General features: G+C 50.7%; 1 protein-coding gene across 25 annotated transcripts in view; it reads right to left on the minus strand.

Moving 5' to 3' along the window:
- Positions 1-5,648, minus strand: part of RBFOX3 (RNA binding fox-1 homolog 3) — a 355,830-nt gene extending 350,182 nt beyond the window's left edge. For 16 of the 25 annotated variants that reach the window (XM_084647032.1, XM_084647021.1, XM_084647017.1 and 13 more), the window contains exon 1: positions 5,068-5,283. The gene's annotated coding sequence lies outside the window, so the exon portion shown is untranslated. Of the gene's footprint in view, positions 1-5,067; positions 5,285-5,492 lie in introns of those variants that run through there. The other 9 variants (XM_084647033.1, XM_084647023.1, XM_084647034.1 and 6 more) reach the window with 7 other exon arrangements.
- Between the last annotated feature and the right edge of the window lie 7,130 nt (positions 5,649-12,778).

Consider the following 12,778-nt stretch of genomic DNA (forward strand, 5'->3'; position numbering starts at 1 on the left):
AGGAAAGGTAGTCCCCATGAAGGGACAGGAGACCTTTTGTTTCAGCTACAATTGCTTTGCTCCAGTCTAACGGGGGAGGGGGGGATTTTCACCTCCAGCATGCGCCTATTATCTCCTCAAATCCCAACATTTTAGAAGGGAAGTTTTTGTTCCCTATCCTGCGGATCCTTAAATTAATACATACAAGCTGCAGCTCTGAGCCCCCCCAGCCCAGGGTCACGGAAGGCTGTCCTGCCACTATCAGCCAACTTCTGAATGAGTTACTATCAGACTTTACCCACCTGCAGACTCATGAAACCTATTTCTGATGCTTTGAGATTAATGGCACTGCTGTTGGCCCACTGTGACCCCATCCCACAGCAAACCCCTGCAACCATCTATCCCTCGCCCTGCAAGGACCTGCTGGAACCCTGCAGCCAAGTCTTCCTGTGCCTTTTTCTACCAAGGCTTTCTGCTTCTACTTCCCAGAGAGGAGAGTTTATTTTAAACAAACTATGAATCATTTTATGCAGGGGAAAACTCAGCTCTGTATTTTCTCTGAATCGTATAGAAACAAAGCCCCTCTGATGCCCCATGCTCCTGGGAATAGGCTCCCAGCAACCAGCAGAACCTTCAGGCCTGCCAGCCAGCCCCACATGCTTTGCAAACAACTCCTAACCCTACAAAAATCATGAACCTCAAGCATTATCTGTATTTCTATTCTACACAACAATAGCCTCCATTTTTTGCTTTGTGTGGTTTAATCATGTCTCAACCATTTCATCCAAAAACCAGGAAGCTCTTTGGGGAAGGGACTGTCTTAATCGGTGTTTGAACAGCAGGCCTCCTGAGACCTCAGGACTGACTAGGACCTCTGGGAACAATTGTAATACAAATGATAATACACCTTCAATGTGATGTAAAATAAATCGCAAGCCCCGGGGCATCTGAGGAAATGCCATCCCGAATTTACAGAGTGCAAAGAGAAAGAACAGGACATTCCTTAAGTGTTAGGAGCCTCCCAAAATATGGAGCCACCTACAAGTACTCGCTGGCTCTTCTGACCCCCACCCCGAGAGCCTTTTATCCCTCATTCCCCAGCGAGAGACCACAACCATATCAATGAGGGGGAGACAAAACGAAGCAGCAGAAAATCACTCCTGCCCAAGGCCAGGTTTTCACAGAGGCAGTAAGTGCGTTCCAAACCTTTATCAAAAGCAACTCAAAACAGTCAATGTCAGTAATGTCATGCTTACTGGAGCGAGAAGCAGAGAAATCCCTGCCCCCACCCCACACACACTAATGAAGTCTCTTCTGCTCTTCCCAAGGCAAGAGTTGTGCTACGCTAGCAAACCCTGGGTGCCCCAACTTGGTGGGGGCTGGAGTGAGGGGCACTTCACCCCTTTCCCTTCCACTGGAACAGCTGCATTATTTTACGCACCCTCAGCTCCCAGCTGCTCATGGTTTGGCAAGCATCTTTCATCATCAGCACAGAGCACCACAGGGAACAGGAGGGGTTCTCTTCTTTCTAATGCACTTCACCACTTAAAGCACATTTCTTCACATCAAATGCCTACATTAAAAGCTTTGGATGAAACATTCTCTATTTTGGTACTGTAAATATCGACCCACAGTCATACAAGTGGTTAAATACGTGCACCATATTTTTACATCTGCAGCATATATCAAGCAGGTGAATAAAAAGGCACCCTCTTTTTCCCAAAAGCAATGTTTCAGATTAACGCTGCAGCATGCCAAGCCTTGCTTAGAATGAAATTCCGACAGACAGGAGCATGCTTCCAGCAAAAAAGAAAAACCAAGGAAGCTGCACAAGCTTGGATTTATTTGCACCCCCATGCAAACTGTAGAAACTGTACATTTCTATTCCAAACCGTAGTATTCTGCCTTACCCGCTTCACCCAGTTATCAGAGGTATGCAGGCCAGAAGGGGGTCGGGGTTCTCAGGCACCCTCCCCACCCACTTTTCCCTCCTCTTTAATCAGTCTGCACTTCATGCAACTTTTTCTTTATAATTTACATTGACCTGGAAGGTCTGATTTTAATTAATGTAATATTCCTGTTAACAACAGTGCCTAATTAAGACATCCGTTAAGAATCCATAATGTAAACTTAATGAGGAGTTCTTCTGGGATTTTTTTGTGAACAAATAAAATGCTGCATCTTTGAACTTTAAAAAACAATTATTAATAGGTATATTAAATGAATTAATTGACAGGGACTTAGGAAAAAGCCTACCTAGTATCATCACTCCCTGCCCCTGGTAGAACTTCTCAACAGCAACTCCACTGCTTGAAGAAATAATTGGGAATTATCCTCAAGAGTGCTATAGATTTTTATGAGATTTATTTGTGACGTCGTCTACTTCTGGCGCCAACCCAAAGCTCCTCTCTCATGAGCTGCTAGACTACAGTTCATGGCAGGTTTAACTAGCATGCACTCTTCTGGTTCAGCTACCCAGGGCTTCTCCAACTAGGAGAACCATCTTCTTCAACCATCTTTAAACCGAAAAGGAGTACTTGTGGCACCTTAGAGACTAACCAATTTATTAGAGCATAAGCTTTCGTGAGCTACAGCTCACTTCCTCAGATGCATATCGTGGAAACTGCAGCAGGCTTTATATATACACAGAGAATATGAAACAATACCTCCTCCCACCCCACTGTCCTGCTGGTAATAGCTACTTTAAACCATCTTCTTCAACCCGTTCTCCTCCATCCCACCCATGCAGAGATATTACATCTTACAAACCAGGAAGACAGCAAACACTACATATCAAATCTGGGAAGGAAAGAAAGAAAGAAAAAGACAAGATACAAATTCACACAGTACAGTAATCTTCCACCACAGCTAGTATTTGGCTCTGCAGCTGGGCTTGCTAAAGTTATCACCTATTTCCCCTGAAGCTACTTTGCTCCAGACTGCCTTTAGGATGATTTCCAAGGGAAACACTCATTGTGTGCTTCCTGCAGAGGTGCAATAAAGTGTGTGATAACCGTGGGGGTCTGGTGCTGGAGGCACAACCCCCTCCGAAGCAGTACACCCTGGGATAGTATTGCAGGGCCACCGAGGGAGCTTTGCTCTCTATTGTTATTCTGCACAGCAACCCAACTTCTCTGTGAAGGCTGCAGAAGAAACAATAAAAAGGGCTTTGCACTGCACTCCCCTATTACGGCCTGTAACCTCCCAATGTCAACGAAAAAAGAGGGGAAGGGAGGAGGGGATCCACTGAACACAGTAACTTCCATCCTACAAAAAGCTTCCTTAGTGACCCTTTAGGAACAGAAAGTTCAGCCACTCATCAGCTTAGGAAGCAGAATCCCCTACGCCCCACTGCAGCTACTCTGACCCAGTCCCACCTGAACTCCACTGCCCAGGGTAGGCCTGACAGTTTCCTGGAGCAGGATTTTTAACAGGTATTTCACCTGAACACATTTCAGAAACTCGTGGACAGGATACCACTGGTACCTTAACTCCATATGCATCCCCAGCACTTTCAGAGCAATTCACACCTGGCACCTCTCTCCCCACCCCTGTGATTTACAACTGCATGCCAGGCATCACCCCTGGGAAGAGACTTCATGCTCTCCACTTGCCCAAAGCATCCATCATTCACCTCTGGAGCTGGACAGGCTGACCCTTCTTCTCCTGCCCCCTAGCTAACAAGCAGGCAGGGTACCCACATGCAAACAGAGGTACAGTAACAAGGCAGAGGAAGCAAAACTTGCACCCTATATCCCACCTCAGCATCCCGGTCACCACCCACCTATGTACACTATTATTAGGGGGCACAGCAGAGTGGGGGGAGAGCCTGAGTATCTCTGTGCCTCCCCCCGCAGTGTCTCCAGTGAACCATTTCCAGCGCCTGTCTTCACAGTCTGCTCCCACTCATCTGAGGGTGACTGGCATCCCCTCCACCCCCATGCCCTGCCCAGCATCCCCTCCAATGACCCCAGCTGGCACTCCCTCCCACCCTGTCTGGCACCCCCATACCCTGCCCCCATCCCGGCACCCCCTCCTGCTCCCATACCCTGTCCCCCACCCACCACCCCCTCTCACCCCCATGTCCGGCACCCCCATACCCTGCCCCCATCCCGGCACCCCCTCCTACTCCCATACCCTGTCCCCCACCCACCACCCCCTCTCACCCCCACGTCCGGCACCCCCATACCCTGCGCCCATCCCGGCACCCCCTCCTACTCCCATACCCTGTCCCCCACCCACCACCCCCTCTCACCGCCACGTCCGGCACCCCCATACCCTGCCCCCATCCCGGCACCCCCTCCTGCTCCCATACCCTGTCCCCCACCCACCACCCCCTCTCACCGCCACATCCGGCACCCCCATACCCTGCCCCCATCCCGGCACCCCCTCCTGCTCCCATACCCTGTCCCCCACCCACCACCCCCTCTCACCCCCACGTCCGGCACCCCCATACCCTGCCCCCATCCGGGCACCCCCTCCTGCTCCCATCCCCTGTCCCCCTCCCACCACCCCCTCTCACCCCCACGTCCGGCACCCCCATACCCTGCCCCCATCCCGGCACCCCCTCCTGCTCCCATCCCCTGTCCCCCTCCCACCCCCACGTCCGGCACCCCCATACCCTGCCCCCCTCCGGGCACCCCCTCCGACCCCTATGCCCGGCTCCCAGGCCCCCCAATGCCCTGCCCCCATCCCGGCACCCCCTCCTGCTCCCATCCCCTGTCCCCCTCCCACCACCCCCTCTCACCCCCACGTCCGGCACCCCCATACCCTGCCCCCATCCCGGCACCCCCTCCTGCTCCCATACCCTGTCCCCCTCCCACCACCCCCTCTCACCCCCATGTCTGGCACCCCCATACCCTGCCCCCCTCCGGGCACCCCCTCCGACCCCTATGCCCGGCTCCCAAGCACCCCAATGCCCTGCCCCCATCCGGGCACCCCCTCCCCACGCCCTGCCCCCCAGGCCCCCCAATGCCCTGCCCCCATCCCGGCACCCCCTCCCCACGCCCTGCCCCCCAGGCCCCGCTGCTCCCTGCCCCGAGCGCGGCGGCGGCGGCGCCCCCCGAGCCCCCGGCCCGGGTCACTCACCTGCTCACGGGTCCCTGCGGCGGGGGCCGGAGCGCAGCCGAGCCCCGGGTGCCGAGCGGCATCTCCCGGGCAGCACCGGGCGGCGGCGGCGGGTCGGTGCCTGGCGAGGGAGGCGGCGGCGGCTCCGCGCTGCTCTGCGCCCACCCGGCTGCGCTGGGTCCCGGCGCACGCGGCTGCGCCCGAGCCGCCCGCCCCCGGCCGCCGGGGAGGGGAGCGCAGCGCAGCGCAGGGGGCGGCGCGGGCCACACGTGCCCCGGCCCCTGCTCCCGCCCCCGGCCCCGGCGCGGGCAGGGAGCGGAGCCGGCGGCGCCCGGAGCCTCGGACCCCGCCTGGGCCGGGGGGGGGGAGAGAGAGAGAGAGACCCCCCCCGGCGCCTCGCCGCGCCCCCCTGCCCGGGCCCCCCCCCGGCGCCGCGCCCCGCTTACCGCGCACCCCGCCGGCCCCGGGCCCCGCCCACGGGCTCCTTCCCGGCAGGGCTCCGGGCTGAGCTGGGGGGCAGGCGGCTCGGGCTCTGACACGCCCTGAACTTCGGGGCTTCCTCCCCCCCCAGCGCCCCAGCCTCGGGCAGCCCAGAGCCTTGGGCCTCCTTTCTCCTGGGCAGGGGTCGCCCTGGCCTGTGGCTGCACGTGGGGGCCATTCCCCCCCCCCCCCGAAGAAGGAAGCAGGAAAAGACCATTTCCTATCGTGCTGACTAAGATGTACTCCTTGTAGTCCCGCCTGTCACCAGCTGTCTCTTGTCTTCTGCTCCGATTGTAACCTGTGTGGGGCAGGGACTGGCTGTGCTCTGCAGCACCTGGTATAATGGGTTCCTGCCCATGCCAAGGGCTCCTAGGCACTCTGGCACTACAAGAATAGTAAGAAAAGGACTTTCCCAGAACCGAGGCAATGATTTGAATGTTTCTGACAGACAGGACAGCGGTCTCTGCCTTCTCCGCCTATCCCATTTCATTCCTCACACTGCTCCAATCTGAGATCCTGCTGTTGCTCTTCTTGGCCTGATTTCCTCAGAGACCCCATCCATAACCCAGGGGGAGAGTTATGCTGGTCAGAGATGCCATGCTGTGCTATGCTAATCAAGGTCCAGGTATAGGAACTAGAGGCTAAGGTGTTCTCAACTGGATGTCCCTAAGCTATAGGACACCAGACCACAATAACCAGCTTGAGCCCAAAGACCATACAACAAGAGAGGGGACACAGTACCTCAGTTTTCTTGAGAAGAAGATTCTAGGCACAAACACACAATCCCAGCACTGATTTTTAATTGAGAGCCAGATTTGTTCCTGGTGTTTCTTCATTGAAGGTGATGGGGTTACATCTAACACACAGTGCTACTAAACACACTCCTGTGGACTATAATACACACCTTACACCTCCCCAATGCACATTTTACACAAGCAACATGTATATTTAATGTACATCCTGGAGTCAGTGCTGGGTGATAGCACCATTTCCCTCCTGAGTGAAGAAAGGAAGCAGAAGATTTGTTCATTCTTATGACACTTCTCACAAATGCAGCTAAATGATGGAAGAGCTCAGCCAACATGAATTCTTGGTCTGTCCCACATGGCTTGTTCTCCCTCTGCTCCCTCAGACTGAAGCTGCTTTAGGCAGCAGGCGTGGAGAACTGAGAAAGCTGGGAGCCTGGGGAAGGGTCTGAAAATGGCTCAGCTTGTAGTAGCCTGCGGGGTAGGTCCCCACTGAAATCTATGCATGTGATTGCAAAATAATATCCACCCCGCAGAAGAAACCTTACCAATCAGACGGTGCATGTGCAGGAGCTGAAGAAGCTAGCAGCTGCTGCAGCGATATGGTGTGGGATTGCTAGGCAACCCCTGCTTAAGTGTGGGAAAGAGGCCTGTGCTGAGCTGGTGCCATGGAACGGGGCTTGTGTCCTGCAGGACATGCACATCTGAGCTTCAGAGAAAGAGAAGTACAGATGCAGAGGAAATTTTTAAAAATATCTGTGGATTTCAAGGAGCACAAGCCAGGGGAAGTGGGAGAGAAAAGAAAGGAAGAGATTAGCAGAGAGCGAGACAGCTGGATAAGGGGAAGCAGCTAGAAAAACATGAACTAACTAAAACATGCTTTATGCAACATTAAAATTGTGATACAGACCAGCATCTGGAAAATCATTTGTTTTTCTTAGTTTGTGTCACAGCCTGTCTGTCACTTTAGAGGGTCCCCCCTCCAATCCCAGGAGGGGTTTTTATAGGTTTTACATTATTTAAAACAAACATAAGAGTGATATGCTTACTTTGGAAAGGAATTCCTCTTAGCAAGTGGGGGTGCAGAAATCAAAGGGTAATAAAACAACCATGGCTCCAAAATCCATCAAGGGCTCTTCCCCCTGTGCAGATGCTGTAGTAAATTGCCTCATCTTCCCTAGCTGTGCATGTGTTCACCCATTTAGCTACTGCGAGTGGGAGCACTGCACATACAGGGAAGACTAACTCCCCCATTGAGCAAGGTGCTCTGCACAGGCAGACCCCTGCACCTTCAGAGCCATGCAGGATCAGGACCCAAGTTTGTGCATTAGATTTATCCTCATCTAGACCCCTGTGAACAGAGCTGCAGGATACAGTTTCTTGGACTATTTGTTCCTATTTTTAAATTAATTCATCCATCATATGCTGCTTGTTGATTTAGTTGCATCCAATGAAGTGAGCTGTAGCTCACGAAAGCTTACGCTCAAATAAATTTGTTAGTCTCTAAGGTGCCACAAGTCCTCCTTTTCTTTTTGCGAATACAGACTAACACGGCTGTTACTCTGAAACCTGATTTAGGACTGTGAACTGTACTTGGAAAGCACCTTGCACATTGTGGGAACTACTGGAATATAAATGAATAATCGTCATAGAGATGTTTCCTCCTGGAGTTCCTGCTGGGGCATGGCAGCCAGATATGCATTGTACGCAACACAGGACAGTGCCTTACAACACAGTCCAGTCCTGAATCTTTACCGTGGGAGGTAACTATCCACAGTGTACAGATGGGAAAACCAAGGCACAGAGAGGTGAAGTGACCTGCCAAAAGCAAAAGTGTCCACAGTTGGACTAGACCTCCGAAGTTCCTGGGGCTTATAGTTCTACATTCAGGGACCAACTCACCCCTCTCCCTGTCTTAGCCCGATCTTTCAGACAGAGAAAGTTTCCTATGTCAGGAGGTAGCGTGCCAAATGATACGCAAAGAAAGGGTCCTTTTGGCTGAAAAGTGAATGTATACCAACATTAGAAGCCAAATGTAGCTCTGACATAAGTTGATGCAACTTCCCTTTGACTTCAACAAGAGCTGCACCCAGTCATATCTGCACTAGATGTTAGTCCGGTCCATTTCGTAAGCGTTTCAGACAGTGCAGGGCCTCCTCTCTGTACCAGCACTAGAAGCATCTCACCATAATAATATCCAAAGGAACACTCCCTGTGCCCTCAGAGTCCTCTGCCAACATGGACAACGTGGCATGATGTGTCAGGGGCAAGGATCCTTGGACGGGGTGGGAGAGATCCTAGACACATTCAGCTTTGGGTTTGTAGGAACACCATCAAACAAGCCATCCCTTGTCTTGAGTAAGTCCAGCCTGCAAAGCACTGGAGAGGCAAAAGCAGAGTCATGCTAATGTGCTTTGAAATAATGCTTTTTAAAGTATAATTTATGATGGATTATGTCGTTAAGTTATGCAACATAATGAGCAAATCTAAAATGTAATTGTCGCTGCACATTAACAACAAAATCCTGAACCTCTATTATACTAACAAACTTATTAAATCAGTGAACACTGCATTGCATCAGTCAATTACTAAAACAATGCCAAGATCACTAGCACAATCTGATACCCATTAGAGGGAAAGAGAGAGAGACCAAGCTACCAGAGCTGCCCACAATGGCTGCTACATGTATTAAAACATTAAATGCATTTGCATTTTTGATACAATGCAAAATTTGGTGGGTATTTTGCTGCTGTTCAGCATGCTTCAGTCCAAGTGAAGGAACGTCAAGTGCACATAGAATCATAGAATCATAGAATATCAGGGTTGGAAGGGACCCCAGAAGGTCATCTAGTCCAACCCCCTGCTCAAAGCAGGACCAATTCCCAGTTAAATCATCCCAGCCAGGGCTTTGTCAAGCCTGACCTTAAAAACCTCTAAGGAAGGAGATTCTACCACCTCCCTAGGTAACGCATTCCAGTGTTTCACCACCCTCTTAGTGAAAAAGTTTTTCCTAATATCCAATCTAAACCTCCCCCACTGCAACTTGAGACCATTACTCCTCGTTCTGTCATCTGCTACCATTGAGAACAGTCTAGAGCCATCCTCTTTGGAACCCCCTTTCAGGTAGTTGAAAGCAGCTATCAAATCCCCCCTCATTCTTCTCTTCTGCAGGCTAAACAATCCCAGCTCCCTCAGCCTCTCCTCATAACTCATGTGTTCCAGTCCCCTAATCATTTTTGTTGCTCTTCGCTGGACTCTCTCCAATTTATCCACATCCTTCTTGAAGTGTGGGGCCCAAAACTGGACACAGTACTCCAGATGAGGCCTCACCAATGTCGAATAGAGGGGAACGATCACGTCCCTCGATCTGCTCGCTATGCCCCTACTTATACATCCCAAAATGCCATTGGCCTTCTTGGCAACAAGGGCACACTGCTGACTCATATCCAGCTTCTCGTCCACTGTCACCCCTAGGTCCTTTTCCGCAGAACTGCTGCCTAGCCATTCGGTCCCTAGTCTGTAGCTGTGCATTGGGTTCTTCCGTCCTAAGTGCAGGACCCTGCACTTATCCTTATTGAACCTCATCAGATTCCTTTTGGCCCAATCTTCCAATTGGTCTAGGTCCTTCTGTATCCTATCCCTCCCCTCCAGCGTATCTACCACTCCTCCCAGTTTAGTATCATCCACAAATTTGCTGAGAGTGCAATCCACACCATCCTCCAGATCATTTATGAAGATATTGAATAAAACCGGCCCCAGGACCGACCCTTGGGGCACTCCACTTGATACCGGCTGCCAACTAGACATGGAGCCATTGATCACTACCCGTTGAGCCCGACAATCTAGCCAGCTTTCTACCCACCTTATTGTGCATTCATCCAGCCCATACTTCCTTAACTTGCTGACAAGAATACTATGGGAGACCGTGTCAAAAGCTTTGCTAAAGTCAAGAAACAATACATCCACTGCTTTCCCTTCATCCACAGAACCAGTAATCTCATCGTAAAAGGCGATTAGATTAGTCAGGCATGACCTTCCCTTGGTGAATCCATGCTGTCTGTTCCTGATCACTTTCCTCTCATGCAAGTGCTTCAGGATTGATTCTTTGAGGACCTGCTCCATGATTTTTCCAGGGACTGAGGTGAGGCTGACTGGCCTGTAGTTCCCAGGATCTTCCTTCTTCCCTTTTTTAAAGATTGTGTGTTCTCAAAACTTCTGGGATGGAGGGGGCAAAATAATCACATATGGGCATGGGCAACCTTAATTCTGGCATTTCTGTATTAAATGCACTCAAACGTTAGGAAAACATTCTTTTAATATAGAAAATTATATTAAAAATACTATTTTTTTAAAAAAAGAAAATGGAAAAAAAAATTCCATCACATGGAACCATATTGATCTGCTACATAGGTCACCAGCAGGGTTGGGACCTTTAGGTCCACACCACAGACCTCTAGCACTCTAACTAATGGAGTAACTGATAGCTGTAGTAGGCTGCTATCCTATGTGGACCAGCCACTGGAGGGGAAGAGACAGACACTTTGCCAGTAGGTTTAATAGCTTTTTGCTGACAGCAAAGGAACGTTGTGTCTGAAGAATCCTGAGTTCAATTGCAGATTCCAGAGACACGTGCTCAAGTGGTTATAAACCTTTCTGCCTCTGTCCCACACATCCCGTCTCATAGATTCATACATTTTAAGGGCTAGAAGGGACCATTGGGCTCATCTAGTCTGACCTCCTGTCTAGCACAGGCCCTAGAACTTCCCCAGAATAATCCCTAGAAAAGACCTTTTAGGAAACATACAATCTTGATTTAAAAATTGTCGATGGAGAATCCACCCTAACCAGCTGCCATGGTACAGCCGTGCTGGAGGAGCTGTGGGCGTAGGGCCACCCAGCGGACCCACGTTCTGCTCCTTTCGCCGCTCCAGTTCTGAAGTCTCCGGTGCAGCAGGAGGAGGACAGAGCCCTCTCCTCCCCAGGTAAGGGGGGTGAATCATGGGGAGGGGACAGGGAGAGTGTGGGGGCTCGGGACAAGTCGGGGAGGAGTCATGTGGAGGGGTACATGAGGAGGTCATGTGCCCTGCCGTACCAGTAAAAAATGAATTCCACTTGCACCACTGATTGTGGGCTGTATTTTCAGCTCTCTGTGTTATGTGGGCCAGATCCACCCTATATACGTACCACCTGTATGGCCCTGAGGATGCCACATGAACCGCAGCCTTGTGCTGATTGGGCCGCAAGCAGCCCATGGGATGCAGGTTGAGAACCACTGGTATAAGGCATGTTTTCTAATCCTTTCATCATTCTCGTGGTTCTTCTCTGAACTCCCTGCAATTTAGCCACATCCTTCTTGAATTGTGGGCACCAGAACTGGACACAGTATCAGCAGCAGTCACACCAGTGCCCAATACAGAGGTAAAGTGTCTTCTCTACTCCTACTCGAGATTCCGCTGCATTAGCTCTTTTGGCCACAGTGTCACATGGAGGGCTCATGTTTAGCTGATTATCCATCAGGACCCCCACATTTTTTCAGTTACACTTCCCAAGATAGAGTCCCCCCATCATGTACTTATGGTGTACATTCATTGTCCCCCCGGTCCCATCCCTCCAAATCCAGGTTCCTGTCTGCCTCTTGCCTCCTTTCAGCTGCCACAGCCCTCAACTAGGACTGTTTCTCCTTTCTCCACACTGCCTGGTGCCTGCTCTCATCTCAGATGCCTGGTGCCCCCAAGGAGGAACAACCTTTTGTAGTGATAATCAAGGTGGGCTATTTCCAGCAGTTGACAAGAACGTGTGAGGAACAGTGTGGGAGGGGGGAATAAACATGGGAACACAAATCAGACGCCAAGAATTATAACATTCAAAAACCAGTTGGAGAACACTTCAATCTCTCTGGTCACTTGATTACAGACCTAAAAGTCACAATTCTTCACACACAAAAAAAACAACAAACAAACACTTCAAAAAACAGACTCCAAAGAGAGACTGCTGAATTGGAATTAATTTGCAAACTGGACGCCATTAAATTAGGCTTGAATAGAGACTGGGAGTTGATGGGTCATTACACAAAGTAAAACTATTTCCCCATGTTTATCCCCTCCCCCCCCACTGTTCCTCACATGTTCTTGTCAACTGCTGGAAATAGCCATCTTGATTATCACTACAAAAGGTGTTTTTTGTTTTTTTCCCCTCTCTCTTTCTCCTGCTGGTAATAGCTCACCTTACCTGATCACTCTCCTTACAGTGTGTACAGTAACACCCGTTGTTTCATGTTCTCTGTGTATAAAAAAAATCTCCCTCCTGTATCTCCCCACTGTATTTTCCACTGCATGCATCCGATGAAGTGAGCTGTAGCTCACAAAACCTTATGCTCAAATAAATTTGTTAGTCTCTAAGGTGCCACAAGTCCTCCTTTTCTTTCTGCGGATACAGACTAACACGGCTGCTACTCTGAAACCTGCCAAATTTCAGGTACCTGTCCCAAAACAAGGAGACACGAAAGC

This window comes from Lepidochelys olivacea, assembly GCF_965140295.1.
Source record: "Lepidochelys olivacea isolate rLepOli2 genome assembly, chromosome: 14".
Classification (NCBI taxonomy): domain Eukaryota; kingdom Metazoa; phylum Chordata; order Testudines; family Cheloniidae; genus Lepidochelys; species Lepidochelys olivacea.